Source organism: Lichenostomus cassidix, chromosome Z (assembly GCF_008360975.1).
Source record: "Lichenostomus cassidix isolate B80296 chromosome Z, HeHo_3.0, whole genome shotgun sequence".
Classification (NCBI taxonomy): Eukaryota; Metazoa; Chordata; class Aves; order Passeriformes; family Meliphagidae; genus Lichenostomus; species Lichenostomus cassidix.
This window is the reverse complement of record NC_139511.1, coordinates 21,822,221-21,843,392: the sequence shown is the minus strand read 5'-3', so window position 1 is coordinate 21,843,392 and position 21,172 is coordinate 21,822,221. Positions and strand designations below refer to the sequence as shown.

The window sequence follows — 21,172 nt, the reverse complement described above, 5'->3', positions numbered from 1 at the left end:
AATTTTCCTCTTTGTCAAGTGCAAAGAAAATCTGGAAGGAAGTTCATATGAAATTCAGCTCGAGTAAAAAGATCAAGCACACGTTTCTTAGAGAAATATTTGCTTAGAGTTCTTTGTCCTTTTTTTTTTTTTTTTTTTGCAATTGCTCTTTGTAATAATTAACATCCACAGACATTTCCAAGGTTGTACTAAATTTTTTACAAGAATTCTGCCAATCACAGTTCCCAGAAAGCAATGGTGAGATTTTTTTTGTATGAATGGTTACAAAGGCTGTGAAATTGCAGTTTTTCATTATATTAAGGTGTCAGGTGACTGTATCTCTTGTGGCATTGCAGTTTTAGTAAGTTTTGGTTTTTTCTCCTGAAATGACTTTCTAATATAATTCTGCTTACACAGAGTTTTCCCCCAAAAATTTATTTGAAGAGAAACCACTGTCAGGACATATCTTGCATTAAATGTACCATTGAGTTCACAGCTATCCTAATTTGTTTATGTATTATACATAACAAACATGCATGATTTGAAAAGAGTACTAAGGTATTCTGCTTAATGTATACATCATAATGAATCTACTGATACCTAAAATTTTAATTGTTAAAATGGAAATTTAATTTATTGAAATAGGAGAACACAAATTAGACAAAGTTTAATTGGAAACACAAATGGTAAATTCAAGGTTTTCATAGTAAGAAACACAATTTGATAGAGGCACACTTACTTGAACTGTACCTGCAAATGCACAAAATATTCCCTTGTCTTTCCAGTAGTGCTAATCCATGTCCATACTACAGATGTAGCTGGAATACTCATAATATTAGTAAACGGTTTCATGTCTTTTTTCGCTATTTCTGGTGACAGTTGAAGAAAGCCTGAAGAATAAGCTTAAATTCATGATTGTGTAGATCACTGATAAATAAACTGAATTGACTGTATTACTTTCTTCAAGTAGTAAGGGGTTTTGGCCCAATGAGTTCCTTATTGCCCAAGATACTGACAATAGTTGTCTTGTGGCCCTTGGGTAGCCTTTAATATAGCAGGTAATTCTGCCCATTGTTTTCCTGCACTGACTCCAGAGGAAAGCTAGGATGATTTAGTGGCTTCATTAAGCACTTGGACAGAGAGAATGAATCTGGGCCTGAAGCTGCACTTTAAAATTATTTAAGTATCCATGTTCTACACTGTTTTCCTCCTTATCCTTCTGCTGAAGGCAGGAATAGAGCAGAGGCTGGTTATCAGCTGTGTTTCCAGTGGTCCCTCACTGATAGGTTGGGGTGCCACCAGTGATGGATGTTGTCTGTACCTTGAACTTCATATTTATCACCCAGGGAGAAACCACAAGACTAGGTTGGTAAACAAATTGTCAGATGCACTGCAGTAGTGGTAAAGTCAACTCTCAGTGGTTCTCTTTGCTTTGCTCTTCTCAAGGAGATCTTTTCAGATGAATTCTGCTGGGAATGTCTTAGTTTTGCATCCTCTACCAGGTGCCAGTGAGCTTAGACATATTCCAGGTTTCTGCTTGCCTGGAAGCACAGCATCCTTTCCAAGGTTTCCTTCTATCACAGTGGGAATCTCTTCACTGCCATGTCTGGCTGTACATCTTTAAGGGTCGACTGGCAGTACCTGATGTCATTCAGCCTAAAGGAGGAGGACTGAGATACTGGGAAACCTGATGCCAGATGAGATGCTTGGCAGAATACAACTTACAGCTGTGCCTGGAATGAGGGCTCAGGTGTATATGGACTGCTTCAATTGCACGTCACCAGGACAGTTGTGACTTGGGTGTTATTCCCCTTCTGTTACACTCTTGGTGAGGAAGTTCTTTTGAAAGAAAAACGTCATTGCAACTGTAATTTGACACCTTGTTGTAAAATCGTTTGTTTGTATGTTGGAGGCAGTTAGCCAATGTGTGTGCAAACATGGAAAGATATTCCATTACAATCCTGTTGCTCATTCAGGCTGAGTTGCTTACCCAGACCACTGTACAGTAAGATGTCAAACTATTGTCACCGTGACAACACTTTTCCTTCTAATTTCACACTGGTAATTTTGACAGAACAAGAAGGGCTACATGTGAAGATTGCACCTTTTAAAGCAGATTTGGAATGACAGGATAAATTATAGCATTATTGTCTAATGGGTGGAAATGAAAATCCTTGCAATTTCAGGCTCCAGCAAAATTGCTTCTTTTTTGAGGTATGGATATCAGACTTCAAGTGGATTTCACAAAATCTCCTCTAGATATCTAAATTAAAATCTATTTCAAAGAAAACTCTTAATCAGCAATCCTCAGTAGGATTACTATCACAATGAACTTTTTTTTCCTTTCCTTTTCTTTCTTTATTTTTTTCCCCCTAAGGAAATTGCAAGCCTTGTATTTAATTTTTTTTTTCCTTCCTAGAAGGATAATACAAAGTGAGATAGTAAGAACAAAGAGAAATATTTTCTGCTTCCTGAAAGACTCAATAGTATAGATTTAAAATCTCAAGTGGGGGAGACATTCTACTCCCTAATCCCCTAGGCTCTACCATAATATGTATTTTTTTTCCCCACTGATAAATTATTACGTACTGGCATTTTTATCAAGATTTACCTTGCTCAGTTTGAACTTCATGGAGGTCAATTGTCTGTATTTGGGTTTGCTTTTTTTTTTTTTTTTCAAAGTTAAACAAGTTTGAAATGTCTTTGGCTATAGTTTATAAAATAGTTATCATAAAAATTTATCCCAGCTTCTCTAGGACATAAAATGATTTTTAAAATTCATTAATTTTTTTATAAAAAGAGTTAATAATTTCACAGGGAAGCATTTTAAGCTCTGAACAATGACATGAACTAATTCAATTTACTATCACAAAGCTGATGAAATAGTAATGATTACCATTTTTTTGTGATGCTAATGAAATCCATTCTCATTTGGGAAGCCTCCTATATTTTCAAAATTAAAAAAAAAAACCAAAAAAAGGCTGGTGCAGTGATCTGGAAGATATGGGGACTTTACCTGTTTTTTTCAGAGCAAATGGCTCAGTATGGACAGTCTAGCTGGAATTGGAAAACTCTCCTGTGTGGTACACTTTTGTAGTGAGCTGGTGGTGTTTGTTATCCTGATGACCAGAGTGGGCTGCCTGGCTAACTGCACTTGGCTCTTACCTACTTGCAGGAGTTATTACTAACAGAGAATAAATGTGATGATAGTGATACATGCAGGTCATGAAAACCTTGCAGACCTACTGCACAGCACTGCTTCCTCTATGTCCCTGGTAGGAGTCCAGGAAGTGTTTGGCCTCAATTTGTGCTTCCTCCTATGGCTCAGAAGTGTAACTCCAGTCAAAAGGGCACCTAAAGAAAATCCGAAAATCCTGCATTTTTTATTATTTTTCTCCCCTGTTTTTATACTCAACACAAACCAGGAACTGCTTACAGGTCACAGGGAGGTGGTTGGGCATTGTCCAGTTTGGGTTGCAACACAGGGCTCACAAGATAGACTACCTGTTGGTCTCTGTTCTTCATTCTATGGTTTGCATTGAAATCTCATGCAATTAAGAAACTGGGAGACTGAAGGGCAATTTTGGTTTAAGAGAAGTAGGACAAAATTTGGCTCAACAATAACTGGCAGCAAAAGAGAAACTTGCAGGCTTGATTTGTTTCTCATCAAGATGAGAAGATATGTCATGCAAATTATAGCTGTGATAGGAGTGTCTGCAAATTCTAAAATCTGTTTTTAGAATAAAGAAGAGTTTTATTTACCTGAGAAATTTTATGAAATGTGCTGCAGCTACCGAGATAATTCCTTTAACTTTGAGAAAAAAGTTTAAGAGCCCCAGTTTTTGAGAATTCACATTTGCAGCCCATTTGAAAATTTAGAGTTAGATTTCTAGAAGGTTGCAACTGTCCCTTTCAAAGAACATGGGGTTCCTTAGAGGTTAGACGCTGTCTCTTGCTCTGTTTCAGAGTCTGAGAGACTCCAATCCCTAATCTCTTTTTTCCCTAGGATTCTCTGGGGTATATGCCACTCACTGCCCATTACATCTTTTAATTAATGTGATAATTGCCATACATGCAGTTTAATACCAAATCAGTCATCTTATGCTGGGAATCCTGATGTTCTGTAATTGTTGAAAACATAGATAATGACCAATTTTGCTCAATATGTTAATTGTGTAAGGTCCAGATGAAGCTTGCATGTCCCTTCGTCAGCACAGGCAATTAGACCTGACATTGATTGCCACCAGGTCCTTTGCAGGAGATGCCTCCTACCCCTGTTTGCCCCTTGCCAGCTCCACCATGGATTTTTTCCATGCAGGGTGACCATTGCTACTGGTCTAAGTTAGACACCATACTGATTATTTTAACAGAGAAACTAGTTAGCAATACAAATAATAACACATAAATATAGAGTAAGGTGTTCAGTGTTTTTAAAAAACAAATGAGGTTTGTTTTTTGTCTTTTCCTTCACAGACATTTTAGGGGTAAAATTTTCGGCTGGGGAGAAGGAATAAAGCACAAAGAGCAATACATAAAACAGCTCATAAGACTTCTGAAAGCTCTCTCTTAAAATTTAATTGTCTAGTCTTGATTGTACACATATGAGCTGGATTTTGTCACAGAACTATTCCTGTGCTTCCTTGGACAAAGACTTCTTTTCCTGTCATCTGTAACATCTGTTTCTGCTTGTTCTTGAAAGTGTACTGGCTTTAAAAATTTTATGAGGAAATGCAAACCTTTTGGTTTTAGAATTTGTCAGCTACTGAGCCTGTATTGTTCAGGTGCTGTTTGGCCCACCACAATGTGTAAATCAGGTTAAAAGAGGAATTCAGCAGAAACAGACTTCATCCAAGAGTCATAGGCACCAATCTAGAACTGCGGTTTTCTCAAAACAAGACAAGGTGGAAAGTGATACACTAAGAGGTTACTTATATTATGTTCAAATGTTGCAGGAAGCAGTGATATGTTAAATGTGTGGTATGGTAGCACTTTTAGTAAGCAATTATTGTATGCTTCTCTAGAACTGTCAGAGAAGTGGAGATTTTATGATTTCTATAAGGATGTGGAGACTTTACAGCACCCTCTGTTTGTTCTCCGAAGCAGTTTGCTTCTTGTTCTTCTTCATTGTCATCCCTGCCATCTTAATCAAATACTTTGATCACTTCAGTAGTCCCGATGTTGACATCTTTCCTGTGCTTTAGGGACTCTGAAATGCTTTGAGATATTGGTTCATTTGGTATGTGTCTTTCATGTGACTTATGGTAATCTGTCCAGTACTTGATGTTTTCATCTGTGTTTCCTGCAGTCTCAACTGCTTTTCATGTGGATATCTTGGTTTTTTCCTCCACTGCTGGTTTGTGGAGTGCCTGGCACTGACTCCTCCTGTCACTGGGACCTGGGTAGCCATCAGGTCTAAGCAGTGCTAGCAGCTCTGCTGGTGCACAGCTGCTGGTGTTTGATGCAGTGGAGTTTCCTTGTTGTCTGCATATCAGGAGAGTAGTATTTAGGTACTCATCTGCTCACTACTTGAGCTCTTCAGCAGCCTGTCTAAAAAACAATGAATTTACAATAATTATGGTCTTTAAAATGGTCTTTGGATAAGACAGCTGAACTAAGTTAATTCATTCACGAAAGCTAATAAAATTTAAAAAAAATCTTGCATGTCAGCACTGTGAAACAATGTGAACAGGAAAAGTTGCAAATCTTAATACACAGTAAAAACATTTTTTAATTAGTGCAACAGAGTTTGTGGAGTTACTAATTTCTGGAATGCTATTATTCCTGTGTATATTCTGCTCAGGCAAAAAAGAAAAACTGTGATCTTGAACACAAAGAAGACATTATGCTTGCTCTCAGTTTTTTTACATGTGCACTTTAGTCTTATTTAAAGTCTGTGATAGAAGGTGCAGACTTACATGTGGAAAGCACCATGTGGAAAGTAGTGTTTAATGGAAAATTGTAACAAATGTAAGTGAAGACCTAGGCTGTCCAACAGAATACAGGAACTGACAGGTGAAAGATTTCTTTTACTAAAGAACATGGATGCAACAAGTAGAGAGAGAGGGAAATGAAAACTGAAACTGTCTAAGATTTTAATGTGAAAATGACTGAATCTGAAATAACATTTTGTGATCTTTGGGAAGAGAGGAAGAAGAAAGCAAAAAAAAAAGGTTATGAACTTTCAGAAAAAAAGATTATGAACTTTCAGAAAACACATTTCAATTATCTCTCAGAATAGTTATTTAAGGTTGCACAGGAAGAAAACTGGATAGAATAAGACAGATGGATAAATGACTAAATAAGCCGAAGTCATGGCAGCTTTACTGAATTCAAGGAATGACTAAACACAAACCACAAACTTGGTTATCTAGTTGATAATGTGATGGAAAAGAAATTTAAAATGAATATGTAGTAACAAAGTTGGAAAGTCAAGGCTCAAAATGAGGTTAAGTAGCAGAAAATGTCAAGGGTAAAAGGAAAGCATTTTAAAATGAATTAATTGTAAGTTCCACAAATCTACAACTGGCAAAAGAAAGTTGAAGGGAAGAAGAAACCATTTCCTTTGCCAATCTGAAAACCATGGCATGATATATAAGTCTTGTTACATTTAGTCTTCATAAAACTGTCAGTCAGAAGCAGATGGCTAATACAATACTGATGACAAAGGTTTCAAGATGAACTCTGGAAAACACAGATAAGAAACCACTTAGATAAATTAGATGTTTTCAAACTGTCTGGTCAGATAGACTTCATAATAGTATGCTTAGTGACGTGGCCTAAGCAATTTCAGAATGGTTGGAAGTTGCCTTTGAGAAGTGATGGAGGACAGCTGTACAACAGGAGTGCTAGAAAAATGTCAAGCCTGATACTTACTTTTATGTAGAAGAATAGAGGGGAGATCCAGGAAGCATGGACTAACAGACTACTTCAGTACCAAGACTCTGAGCTTTTGAGAAAAAACAAGGAACACAGTAATAACTAGCCTGGATTTAGTGTGAACAAAATAACTCAAAACAAATTATAGCAAGTTGAAAAGATGTTTGGATAGGGGAGATGCAATAAATGCCACCAGGTTTTGACACTGGTTAATATAGTAGCTTAAAAGGGTAAAAAAAAATGAAACGCTGTCTCAGTTGAAAATATTGCAGAGGTAAGTAGCAACATTTAGAGAATCTGATACCACAAATTACCTGTTAAAATGGATATGTGTAACTTTTGTTGTTCCATAAGGGGTCTAAGGCTGTTAAGATTTTAATGGGAATTAAAAACCTCTTGTTTACATTTGGAGATTATTAACTCTAGGAGAAAAAATATTATAAAGATGGTCTGGGGAAATATTAAGATGAAACTCAAGAGAGGACAAGCTAACATGTTGACAGAGGAACTCCACAAGTACAGGGTGGGTGCTTTTAAGGAAAAGTTGGTTTTTATCTCATACAAGAGAAACTTGAGTGGGTTACAGTATTGCTTCCTGAATAACATGTGTGATCTCTTACCAGGGGGACATCTAGGTTTGGGCATGTAAGAAGGATCATAGATAAACCGAGGTGAATCCTGAAAAGGACATTATGTGAACAAGTATGACCTGTGAGAGAGAATTCAAAGTTCTGTAAATATTTATCTTAAAGGAAAGTTTAGGAAAACACTCAGAACCAATTACTGATATAATTAGAAGGGTGCTTGCTAAAAGGAAAATAATGGCTTATTCTCCCTTCCATGGTGAGGAGAATGCTAATGAGCTCAGATTACAAGAAAGAAAAAAGGTCAAGGTAGAAAACAGCAAAAAACTAGTCCAATATTAAGGTCACTGAAACACTGAAATACATGACTTGGGTGATGTTATGGATTTTATATTCCTGGTTCATTTTTACAGATGCATTGTCTGATCTGTGTGATCCACAGAAGTATGAATGAAAACTTCTTCACTCTCTTTTTTTTTTTTTTAATTTCTGCAAAACAGTTTATCTATATACCTACTGAGCTGTGCAAGTGACTGCTAACTTGAACAGAATTTTGGGTAGAATAGTAACCACTTTTGAGCACTTCATTGACTTTTCTTGAAATTTTATCCCAAATAAAAAGGATTCTGTGGAGTTAGAATTTTTTTATGTAAGTTTGTCTTTACTTTGAAAGTGTTTCACAAATGCTTGAAGATTTTTTTTAAATCCACAATGCAAGAAAGTAACCTAAATAAATGTGTGGCAAGAAAAACCTTTAATGGATGGAAAAAATTGAGAAATATTTGATCATATTTCTACAAGGCTAAATTTTAGGGCCAGTGCTTGTTAATATTTTTATAAATTATCTGGATGCAGAAGCCAAATGTAAATTAAGTGGGTTTAATTACCATACTGAATTAGAAGGAGCTGAGAACTTGGTGGTAGAGGGAATCTTGCAGAGAGAAGGGTTTTGAAACCAGAGGGTGGTCAGTCACTGGAACAGTCCACCCAAGGAAGTGGTCAGAGGTCTGACAGAGGTCAAGAAGCATCTGGGTGATCCTCTCATGGTTTAGTTTTAAGTAGACCTGTGAAGAGCAGCGAGTTGGACTTGATGGCCATTATGGTTGCCTTCAAACCTGAGATATTTTGTGATTCTATAATCCAGTATAAAAAAACATCTGGACAGTGTAAAGTATATTGCATGAACCCTTCTGAGAGCAGGAAACAAAAAGCATTAACAACTAGTATCAAAAGCAATAGTAATGCCTTTCTCTATTATATGCAATTGAGACTATAATTGTGCCAGGTGCTGCACAATAAAATGTAAAGAAAATTACAGAGGTGGGTATATCTTCTGAAGTTAAGGACTAAGGACTGAACTTGGATAAAGGACTAAAGAGTCCTTGTCTGAAACTGGGTGGTGGATAGTCCATGCTTTGTTTTCCTACAGCTTAATTTACTTTTAGTTAAACTTCTTTGTTTAATATGAAAGTCTGGAACTATGACATGTAAATCTTACCCAAGGAAATCAAAACACAAATTGAAAAAAACACAACTCCATGTTGAGTTAACATGAAGCTTAGCAGCAATTTTCTCTTAAATTGTATTGATCTTTGCTATACTTGAATTTTAAAAAAAAGTATATCCCATGGTGCTGACTTTTTATTAATGTTAATTACAAAGACTGTAAAGTCATGCCTTCTGTGATCTGGAGACTAACATTGGTGTAGATTTGGGAAATACTGGAGATCAGTCCTGGAGCTTACAAGCAGTCCCACTAAATATAATGAATTTTCATGCTGGCTAAGAATCACATTCCCTGGTGTATTTAACTGGTATTTAGTTTATTTTATACATTTTATAACTGTGAGATTTTAATCTACAGATACTAATTTTAATGCTGCAATTATCTAAACATACATCCTCAGCATGAATTTAGAAAGCTGTTGGAATTCTGTATGCATCTGGAAAAATAGAAAATAAAAGTTGCAGCAGGAAAAGATTGTATCAATTCAGTCCATTTCTATCTCAGAGATAAATAGGAACCCTGCAGGCCATCCTGACAATATTGAGAGCTTTGTATTTTGAGGAAAAAAATGGGGCTTTTCTCCGCTAGTTCTTAGCATGGAAACAAAACATTTGTACAGCAGGTTCTCCCTCCTTAAAGTAGGCAGGGTCTGTGAAACACCTGCAGACAAGCTGAATAATGCTGGGTGTTGGACTATTGCCTGTTACTGATCTTGCATGGGAGGGGATGAGGTGGCAGCATGAAGTCCAAAGGTGACCAAAAACAACTTCAGGGTCTTGGGGACCTGGGTAAGGGAATCTGGAGCACAAGTTATATTCTCCTCTATTCTTCCAATTGTAGAGAACAACATTGGAACAACACAGATTGAGTCTATTAATGCTTGGCTCCATGGCTGGTGTCACTGCAAGGATTTTGGGTTCATTGACAATGGAAAGGACTATGAAGAACCAGCCATGCTGGCATCAGATGGGACTCACCTATCTCAGTGAGAGAGAAACATCTTTGTTGGGGAGCTAGAGTGTCTCACTTGCAGAGCTAGATGGGCCAGGAGAGAGGGATGATATCAGTCTTGTCACTGGCCAGCTGTGGCATGAGAGGCAAAGGTCAGAGGGACAGGGTTCTAGCAAGAGCTCCCTGCTGCTGACTGTGAAGTCACAGACTGCTGACCACACTGAGACACACCTGCAGGCTGATGGAGATGAGCCTGGGACTCCTGAGGTAACAGGAGCCAACAGGGAAACACCAGAGAACCATCTCAAAGGAGGTAAACAGTGATCCTGTAGGAAAACATGGTCAGTGGCCCAGCTGAAGTGCCTCTAAGCAGTGCATGCAGCAGAGGAGGAGACAACAGACAGGAGGAGCTGGAAGCAACCATGCTGCTGCAATGCCATGTCCTAGCTGCCATTGCTGGAACCTGGTGGGATGAACTCCCTGACTGCAGTGCAGCTACTGATGGCTAAATGCTGCTCAGGAGGGACAGGGGAGAGAGGTGGAGAGGTTGCCTTCTACATCAAGAGGTGGATTGAGTGTGGAGAACCATATCTGAAGAACAACCATGAGCGGATAAAAGCCTGTGGGTAAGAATCAGAGACTAAGGCAACAAAAGGAACTATGTGGTTGGTGTCACTACAGGTCCCTGACCAAGGGCAGCCTATGGACAAGACCTTCTTGCTCCAGCTACAGGGGGGCATCACACTTACAGGCTCTTGTCCTGCTGGGGAACTTCAGTCACCCCAATAGCTGCTGAAAAAGTAGCAGAGCAAGATGCAGGCAGCCCAGAAAACTCCTGGAATGCATGGAAAGTGACTTCCTGACTCAGGTAATAGACAGCCCTACTAGAGGAGTTGTGTTACTGAGTCTGTGAGTCACTAACATAAGTGAGCTAATTTGAGATATCAAAATGAGAGGCAGCCTAGGCTTCAGTGACCATGATGGACTGGTGGAGTTCAGAGTCCTGAGGGATATGGGTCAGGTAAAGAGCAGCACATCAGCCTTTTGGAACAAGCCCAGAGGGGTGCTACCAAGTTCATTAGAGGGATGGAGCACCTATCCAATAAGGAAAGACTGAGAGAGTTGAGACTGGTCAGCTTGGAAAAGAGAAAGCTTTGAAGTACCTAATCACAGCCTCCCAGTACCTGAAAGGATCCTGCAGGATACCTGGAGAGGGACTTTTTACAAGGGTATGTAGTGACAGGAGAACGGAGTAACTAAATTACCATAGGGTTAGATTAGATATTATACTGTGAATGTTAAGGGAACTTCCCAGTCACACTCTCAAGGCCTTTCACTGATGGGACCAAAGCCCCTTTACAGTGAGTGGCTCCAGTGACCTGACAGGTCCCACTTGGCTCTCTACACACTCCAATCACACAGTCAGACCAGGTTTCCTCATAACAAAGTCTCACATGTCTGGTTCCATAAAGCAGTTTGTTCACAGCACAGTAACACAGAAACAGCCCAAGCTGGTGCCTCTGACGAAGGACTCCCAAAAAAGCAACCCCATGGCTTTTATACTCTCACAGTTTATCAGCACCCAAATCTTGCTCTTCCTCTTGGCTCCTCTGCTCCTGCTGTGTCTCCCAGTGTCCATTCACCTGGCTGGCAAGACTTGTCTTCATTTCCCCTTTAATCCAAAGGGCTGGCAGTTCAGGGCCTCTTGTTCAGGATCCCACTCAGAGCTCAATCTAGATCTCAAACTTCATCTCAGTCTGCAGATTGCAAACTGAGCTACCTGCTACACTATTCCTCAACAGGGAGGGTGGTGAGGCACTGGAACAGGCTGACCAGGAAAGTTGTGGATATCCCATCCCTGTAGGTGTTTAAGGTCAAGTTGGATGGGGCTGGGAGGAGCCTGGTCTAGTGGAAGGTGTTCTTGCACATGGCAGGATGGTTGAAATGAGATGATCTTTAGAGTCCCTTCCAACCCAAACCATACTGTGATTCAATGATTTTGTGATAGGCTCAAGACATATTTACAGGCAGAAAACAGTCTGGGGAGGCTGGAAAGGCTTCCTTGGTGGTGCTGGTTTTATCAAAGTACTCCATCTCCATAAATCATGATGCTCAGATGGTATTTAATGTCTTTTTCTAACCCCCAACATAAGCTACTTGACTGACAAAATAAAAGATATGAAGAGCTATATCTACAGATATGCTTTGACAAGTGCTATATCAAAGTGATTTCTTTGATGTTCTGATAATTTTAGTCAAGGTCAGGTTACATGAGAAACAAATATCACAAATGAATTTATCTTAAGCTCCTATATTTAGCAGAAATATCTTGCATCATTAGAAATCCTTGCATACAGAGACGAGTACCATGTCCCCACATTAACTATAAAACATAAAATGGTAAAATGGCTATGGAAGTGTAGTATCTCTGAGAAGGTCTTCAGAATTTTTCTGGATTTTGGAAAATTTCCACTTAAGTAGGAATCTTGTACCTTAAGAAACATATTGTGGAAAGAGTAAGAATCAAATTTTGATAGCCTTTGACAAAATAGAATGGAAAGCATTGAATTTGCAGTGCTTTCCTATACCCTGTTAGCTACTCAGTAAAAAGTGTGCTTTCATCAAGTTTCATATAATTTAATATTTTCATTCCAGACTGGTATCACACTTGTGACCTGAAATACTTGGAAAGCCCTGTAATGTCCAGAGGACAATGTCCTTCTTAAATGGACAGGTGTGTCAGCACTTCCAGAAACAGTTCCATCCATTACCTGGATATGGTTCTTCTCCTTGGATCTAGATGAGAAGGCTGTGGAAGGCCATCTGAGATGGTGTGGCAGCCCTGAAAAAAACCTCCGACTCTCTACAAAGGACAATCTATCAGTTGCTCCAGGATTAAGAACTTTGGGTACTCAGCCTTAGGAGCTTGCAGTGCTTGGCAGCTGTGGAAATTCAATTTCTGTTGAATAGGGCCATTACTGAGTAACAAAACATCCATGTGCTTCAGTTAATATTAACAGCAGAACTCCAACAGAGTGCTTAGAGATGCAAAAGTCATGGTAAATTAAAGCACATCTAATTCAAAGTAACATTTATTGCAACCTGATTGTAACATTGGTAGTAAATCCTGCACAATTTCTTCTCTGAGCCGTGGGAAGTGTAAATTCTGGCAGGCAATGTATATCTGGGACTCTGTCCATTTCCTGTAAGAAATGCAAACTGTTTCTCTGATTATGACATGAGAGACAGATTAATTGAAATTGCTTAGCAGAAGATGTCTTGTATATTCGTAGCCTACAAGGTACTGTGTAAGACTGACACTCAAATACAGTTAACAAAATTAAAACAATATACTATGTTTACCAAGAGATGTGATCTTACCTCTTTAAATAAAAAGGAAATCCAGACTTGTGCTTGATTATGAACAGAAAGATTTTTTTAAAGTATGAAAATCCAAGATTAAACACTATCAAAGCAGTCATTAATGCAATACAGAGTTCAGACCCCCAGTGCAAAATAGAGAAATGAATTGTCAGTGGATAAAACCTCTGCCACACCTTCTCTGAATGTTTTCATGCCAAATTTTAATGTTTGTAAATGTAGATCAGACTTATTCTTGCATTATGGTGGAATCACAGAATTATTAACGTTCAAAGCAACCTCTGGAGATCCTCCAGTGCACCCCTCTGCCAAGGCAGGATCACCTAGAACAGTCTCTTCAGAAGTCATTCAGTACACCAAGAAGGTCTTGCATCTGAAAGCAATGGATCTTCCTCCTTTTGAGAAAGAAGATCATCCAAAAAGAGATGGAGTTTCAGAATCTTGCCTGGATGTAGGTTTTATGATGTGATCTAGAATGATTGCAAATTAATGTCTACATCCAGATGTCCCTTTCTGCTAATTGGATTATGACCATTGAGATGAGAGAACTGCCTCTGGTGGAAATCATGTTATGGTTTCAAACCAGCCAGCAGCTGAGCCCCTGGCAGCCTCTCACTCACTCCCCACCAGTGAGACCAGGGAGAGAATGGGAAGGGTAAAAACCAGAAAACTCATGGTTCAGATATGGGCAGTTTCACAGAGAAGACAAAAGCAATGCACACAAGCAAAGGAAACCAAGGAATTAATTCACCACTTCCCATGGCAGGCAGGTGTTCAGCCATCTTCAGGACAGCAGGGCCCATCATGTGTAACACTTACTTGGATGGACAAACACCATGAATTCCTAATGCCCCCTGCCCCCCTGCTTCCTCCTTCTTCCCCCAGCTTTATGTGCTGACCATGAGGCAATATGGTCTGGAATGTCCCTTTGGTCAGTTGGGGTCACCTGTCCCAGCTGTGTCTCTCCTCCCAACCTCCCATGCACTCCCAGCTTCCTCCCCAGCATATAAGCACAAACACCAGAAAAGGCCTTGGCTCTGTGTAAGCCCTGCTTAGCAATAACAAAAACATTTCTATATTATCAACCCTTTGTTAAGCACAAATCCAAAACACTGCCCCATACCAGCCACTGTGAAGAAAATTAACTCTACCCTAGCCAAAACCAGTACATTATATTTCTAATGTGGAATTAAAAGTTGAATTTTGTTCTGAATGCTCTGCCTTGGGTACAAAATGGAGTAGGAGAACTGATTGAGTTGCTTTTACTACAGAACTGCATATTTCTGTTGGAAAAATGCTTTTTGGGAACTCTGCTGATTTTTCTCAAGAATTTTAGAGTGTTTAATGTAGTAAATGTGATGAATTTCTATAATAAAATATAGCAAAGTCTTTTTTTTTTAAAGGAGTGTTCTAAGTTATGATGAAGTAACTAGATACTATTCATCAGACTCTAGTTCTTTTAACAAATGTTAAGGAAGAAAGAGAGTACCCACTGTCTTCACCAAAATTGCAGTGGAATTTGGCTATACAATATGAATGTGTCTACTTGCCCAACAGGAGCAAATTAATGAGGCTTTCACTTTAATAATTTCAAAACAAAATTCAGTAAAGAGTAGATGTTTCTTATTTTGCTTTCATTCAATATCCATTCTTTCCTTACTTGTTTTTTCCCTATTCTTTCTTCAATTCTTTCACAACTCGAGAGGGTCCAAAACTGAAAGTGCCTGTGGAGCTGTGCCTCTCTGCTTTTTCACTCAATCCACATCATCAGTTTAAGTTCCTTTGATATCCCTTTCAGACCTTTTAAGGGGTGAAACTATCATTCTTTCTTCCTGTTTCATTCATTAATCTTTAAGTTCTACCGCCGTGGCTAACTGCTTTGTACTCAGATATTTTTCCTAGACTTTTTCCTAAACACTTTGCTAAAGGATGGGTGTGTGGAGCAGTCATATCTTAAGACCATATAACAATGAGCCACCCTGATCATTAGGTAAAGTTATTTTCTGAGCACTGCAGTGAAATGGATTTAGCAAAAATATCCCAAATTTACAGCTGAAAAGTGGTGAAGACATACAACTTTCAATGTTTCCAAAGCATATTATTTTCTGGAGGTGCAGCTATGTATGTGTTGAAGTTTTTAAAAATGCTAGCTTTCATACTTTTATAATATTGAAAGCCAGTGATATGCAAGGACCTTTTGAAGGATCTGCAAACGTGACTAGATGCTTTAACAAGTGCTTACAATCTCATGGCTCCAAGAGGCACAGCTCCAGATCTAGCAAGAAATCTTTCAGAGTACCAGGAATTGAAGCCTTCAGCACATAGCCATGGCATTAGCTGCAAACCCCTATTTCCTTCTCTTTGATAATCACAGCTTGAATCCAGTTTTAATGAAGGTGCAGGATTACAGTTATTTTATCTTAGCTGGTTTGTTAATTCCTGGTTGACAACGTGTTTTCTAATACCACAGTAATAACTTCAGCACATATAGGAACTGTAATCATGCCAAGACATCCTGTCAGACTTTATAGAAACCACACAGGAGTTAAATAGGACTGTGTGCAAGGCCAGACTAGCAAGTAGAAGCCAGATAAAACATTTGAGCATTCAGATTTGATTAAAGGGCATGGAATTGGCAGCAACCTTGATCTCTCAGCAGAGAATTGCATTGTGAAGAGGTGAAGCAGCACCATAATATAATATAATTTAATGTGGAAGAGCTGATATTTCATTAGCAGCCAATGATTTGGAAGAATGTTTTCAACACATTGCTTTTGAATAGGTTATATATTAAATCCATATAACTAACAGTGCTTAACTAGGTCTGAAGGATGGTTACAGCATCTGTCATTGACAGATTCCAAAATGACTGTCTTGGAGAAAGAAAGAAAAATGAGATATCTTGGGAATTTGACTAAAATTGGCAAAGAAAGATATTTTGACTGGCGACTTCAACATATGAAATTCTATAATACTGGGGTTGGTTTTGAAAAGCAGGAAAGCAGTTATTTGCTGATTTTTCTGGGGTTTGAACACTATTTCTAGTTAATAAGTTGTGAATAAGGAAAAGTTTTCTTTTTTTAAGTGTGAGCATTATTTTAGTTATTTTTGTTCTTGTAGAACTAAGTCTTTGCACTTAGGGGAGTATGTCCTTCAGAATTTTGATAAATTGTAGTGTTCATCCCATCAGATAGCAAGAAAAAAATAGCTATGGGTTTTGTCCGGGTAAGGCTCCAAAACTTGGTGGGTTTGAACAGGAGACCTCATAGGTAGGTGGTTTATTTATTTCATAAAATGTTCTGTATTTTTGCTTGGTTTTCAGTTAACCTAGCATGTTCTATAGCTATTCTTCTCTCTCTCCACACCCTCCCCCCCCACACTCCTTCCTCCTTTTCTCCCTTTCTCTCTTTTTCTCCTTCCAGATGGATCTTGACACTGTGGCAGTCTTCTAAAACTGTGCACTGTTTCTTTCATGCAATACCTATGAAACATTTTAAAGGAACTCCTTAAAATTTATTAAATTTATTAAAATGCATAAAATTTTTGATAATACCTCCTGTTTAGGTTCAGTGGTGCCCTTCATTTATGTTGCTGTTGGGTAAATGGAGTTGTTTCATACCCAATAGACAGCCTCAGCACTGCATGGTGTGCAGCAGATGACTGGTTTGTTCTGTAAAATCATGTGAATGGTTTTTCTGGGCTGAGATGAAATCTGTCAGGCCAGGAGTTGGGAACAGAAGCCTTGAAGTGCCTGCAGGACGTGGAGGGCACCATGGTGCAGTGGCACAGTAAGTACACCTCCCCCAAAACCAGGTCTCAGTTTTCAGCAACCTGTAGCTTGGGGATGTCTGTCTTTTTATTTAATAGTCTGGTGGTTTTTCACTCTCCTATCAAATATTCCAGTTGCTTTGTGGGTGCCTGTAAGTCTCAGTGCACCACAGCAAGGGTTTCCAAAGCTTGGCTGACGTGATGAATTCCTGTTTGAGGGGCTGATGAGTGGAGAGAAGCAGGAGACCCAAGCACCACCTGTGTTGTGTCGTCTGCTTTGGCAGTCCTTGGGATTTAAAAGGTTAGGCAAAGACTGTTTAATTTCTCCAAGTGGCTTGATACTTTTTAGGTCCCTCCTAGAAAACCCTTCCCCACTTTTCTCCAGGCTAAAGAGACCTTTTTTATTTGGTAACTCCTTAGGCAGATACTGTGCTGCACCCCTGATGCCTGTTTTGCTCCTTCGAGCTTAGTCTTTTTGGACACAGGTCCAGAATTACATGCAACATCAAAACATTTCTGTCCCATGGATTTGCACTGAGGCATTACTACTGCTTGATTTTATTCACTATCCTTTTCTGAGACACCACAGTTTTATGAAGTTAAGGCTTCTCACCACCCTGTAAATTACTGACCTGAGGTAACAGCAGTAGGAAGCCTGCTATTTGTAACATCACAGCTATCATACTGCCTTCCCACAGGCTGAGCATTAAACTGTCTCGTGTTGCTACCTGTCTTTATGTTGAATCATGCAAATTGTCTAAAAATTAATGAAGCTTGAGACACTATACCTGCTTCTAACAGAAACTGTAAATTATCTAAGTACTGTTATACTCTGTGAATGCAAAAGTTGGTATTATAGGGGCAATATGAGCCTGCTGCCTCAAAATATAATAAAGAGAAATTGCTACTCTTAGGACAGCCTCATGGGTTTTCGTACAAGTTCAATTTTCAGGTCAGAAATGCCACAAAATAAAAACACACACTGTCATAACAGCAACAAAACCCTTGTCTGTACATAATATTCTATCTCCTGTGTGTGAATAGCTATTAATTAAAACAAAATTCTGTAAATTTTCTCCCATTCAAAATAAACAAAAAGTTATTTGAGGTAAACAAAGACATTATTTATATTTTGAATGTCTGCACAAACAAAAACCTGCACTATTTATTTTGATGTAGCAGTTATCAATCAAAAGGAGGATTTGGAATATGTTAAATGATACAAAACTGTTTTAAATAGGTATTTTTTTATAAGTGCTGAGTCAGCTAGAAAGTGCTTCCTAGCTTCAGGGACAAAATAAGATCCTTAATATTAGTCACCCTTCTGTGTGTACATGCTACCAGCATTCAGGGATGCAGTAAAACTTGCCTTCTATTTGAAAGGGCTGTTTTGATGTACGCAATCTCTGGGCAACACTGCAGAAATCATGAATGTTTTATGAGGCACCTTAGCTTGCTCCCAATATTGTAGGCACACCATAGATTTTAATTCCCTATGCAAATTATTAGTTTGTGAATTTTTACATAGATTTTTTTCCCTTTGTAGAACGTATTGCTCTGAAGTTCAGTATAAAAAAATAATTACCCCATTTTTATTCCAATTTTAGTGGACTGTTCACAGATTATGGATGTTCTGTAGCATTTCCAAGAGACATGGAAGTAGATATGAAGTAAAAGAAATTAGAAAATAGAATTACATTTTGAGATTGAATTGGAAAAATATTGTGAAATTTCAAGTTCATTTTGATTACTGCAACTCTCTTACTAAGTTACTTTACTACACAAAACTGGCTCCTCCAGAAACTTTCAAAAAACTATTGCTAAAAGTACCAGCAATTGTATCGACCAATTTTAGTATCTGGTTTAGTTTTAGTATCTGGTTATCGACAAATTTTAGTATCTAGATTTTAATATCTATGGGTCCACAGTCTCTTTGATATCTGAATTTTAGCTGCCTTTTCTTTTGTTTTGTTCTGTTTCTTAAAATTAAGCAAATACTTTGTCTACCATCATGACTGCTTTAAGTTTGTGTGATCTGTAGGATACATTTTTGGGGTAGTCAGAAGTGTCACTGCACCTCTTGCAGGCACTATCCTAATTTAAAATTAACCTTCTCCACGGAGCTTAGCTGTAACATTGCATGGCAAAGTACAGGCTTGCTCTTGTTCCCTGTGTTGAGGGGTGTCTTCAGCTCATATTTTTGTCCAGCTGGTAATATTTTCCTGGTAAAACTGCCAATTAACTGGTTTGAAGTGAGCAATGACATACTAGCCTGAGTTATCACACTCTAACCCTAGAGTGAACACACTAAAACATAAATGTACACCTGGTTTTTCTGGGAGAACCCAGAATGTTTTTGTTGAATGGTTTGTGGGTGAGCTGATGCAGTCTACCCCCTAGCAAACACAGAGACACTGTGTTCGATGATGATAATGATAATATATAACACTAGTTAGTGTTGAAGTCATTAGTGGCAGTGTGTTGTCTTTGTTAACAGTGACTCATGCAGAACATCTTTACCACATTATGAAAAGCTTTCAGTATAATTTTTATGCTCTTGGAGATTAAAAAATATAAGCTTGTAGTATTCACGGTTTAGCTCTTTCATGCCTTAGAGGTAACTTGTCAAACAAAGGTCAACAAGTGGTTTACAAAGAACTACAGTAGGAAACAGATTTTATTCATGTTCTGTGCTCAGGTCTGAGCCACTCTCTTTCCTATAATCTGATGTCACTATAATCTGATGGTTCTACCCTTAAACACAGACAGCTGGTTGGATTTCACTTGTGACATTAAAAGAATATCATTAATGTGATCTAGGATTTGAGCTGCTAAAGACCAAATGATCAATTGAAATACTTGTAGCAAAAGTGCTGTCCTCTTTTACATAACTTTGATATGCTTGAGTTTGAATGCTAGCTTTAGAATTTTCATATAAATGTGTTTTCAATAAAATATGTTGTTTTGACAATGCAAACTCCAGATGCATTTCCGTCATCTGGATCTCTTGCTGCCTTTTAAACAAAGATATGCAAAGGTTCTTAACTGAAAAATTAAATTTTGAATACAATCTTAGTCTATGAAACTGTGAACATTGTTTTTTCTGTGTTCTCTCACTGGTATTATTTCTCTATAAGGAAAACAGCAAAATTGTGATGAAACTATTACTTTTCTTTGTAATTCTATTAGGAGTTAGTAGTAGCTCCTGTTTTCTGTCTACCCAAGTGGTTTTTTGTTACTGTCACTTTTAATTGTATTATCCAAAATAGTTATAAACTCAATGTTGCTACTTTAGTACAGGAAGTTTACTTCAGAATTTTTAACCTGTTTAGTTCATTAAGAAGGAGGAAACATTTAACTATTTTCTGAGTCAGAAACATTATTCTTAGATCCCTTTTCTGTCGCCAGTTATGCACACTGACTGCCACTTCATTTCTCCCGCTCAACAAAACATTAGGCAGACCTTTAGCTTTAATGGAATTTGGACTGGAATGCTGTTGTGTTTTCCCCAAAATGTGTCTTGAGTTGAGTGTGAGGCACTTGAAGGAAAGTCTGTCTTGAATGTATTAAGAACATGCACTGGTAGATTATGTGAACAGCAAATATATTTTAAGTAATACTGGTTTTGGAATTCTTTTATAGATGCTTCTTTAAAGAAAAAAAAATTTAAAACGGTTTCATAAGTAATTGCTTACATCTCAGAGTTCCTTGCAAAGTCACGATAGAGCTCTGTCTATTGATTTCCAATAACTAAGGGTGTGCATTTTAATTAGAGCTTTTTATTTACTAATTTTAAAGAACTATTTTCTTTGTAAAGATATTTTCTTCCAACCAAAATCTCTCAGTGGAGTTGAAAATAACTTCACAGCATGACTGTGCCAGATCTAACTAGCCTGAAGGCCAGAGTCTCGGATGAGTGGGAGGGAAATTGAGGTCATCCCCTTAATCTTCATGGCAAGAGTTAAACTGCCACCTTGCTATATATTATTTAAATTCTCTTTGTAGTGAAATCCAAAAGAAAATATGCTGTCTCAGCTGCAACTGCTTGACATATGTTAGTGTTTGATCATTTTTTTAGTCACAGGACTTTTAACAAACGTGGAGTTTAATACCTACTTTGAGGTCA

General features: G+C 38.1%; 1 long non-coding RNA gene across 1 annotated transcript; it reads right to left on the bottom strand.

Annotated features, from left to right (window-relative positions):
- Nucleotides 1-4,939: 4,939 nt before the first annotated feature.
- LOC146424497 (uncharacterized) lies at nucleotides 4,940-10,062 on the bottom strand. The gene is made up of 3 exons (XR_014846979.1): nucleotides 9,924-10,062; nucleotides 8,327-8,503; nucleotides 4,940-5,526 (listed from the first exon to the last, which is right to left on the bottom strand). It is a non-coding gene; the product is annotated as an uncharacterized LOC146424497 (long non-coding RNA).
- Nucleotides 10,063-21,172: the final 11,110 nt, after the last annotated feature.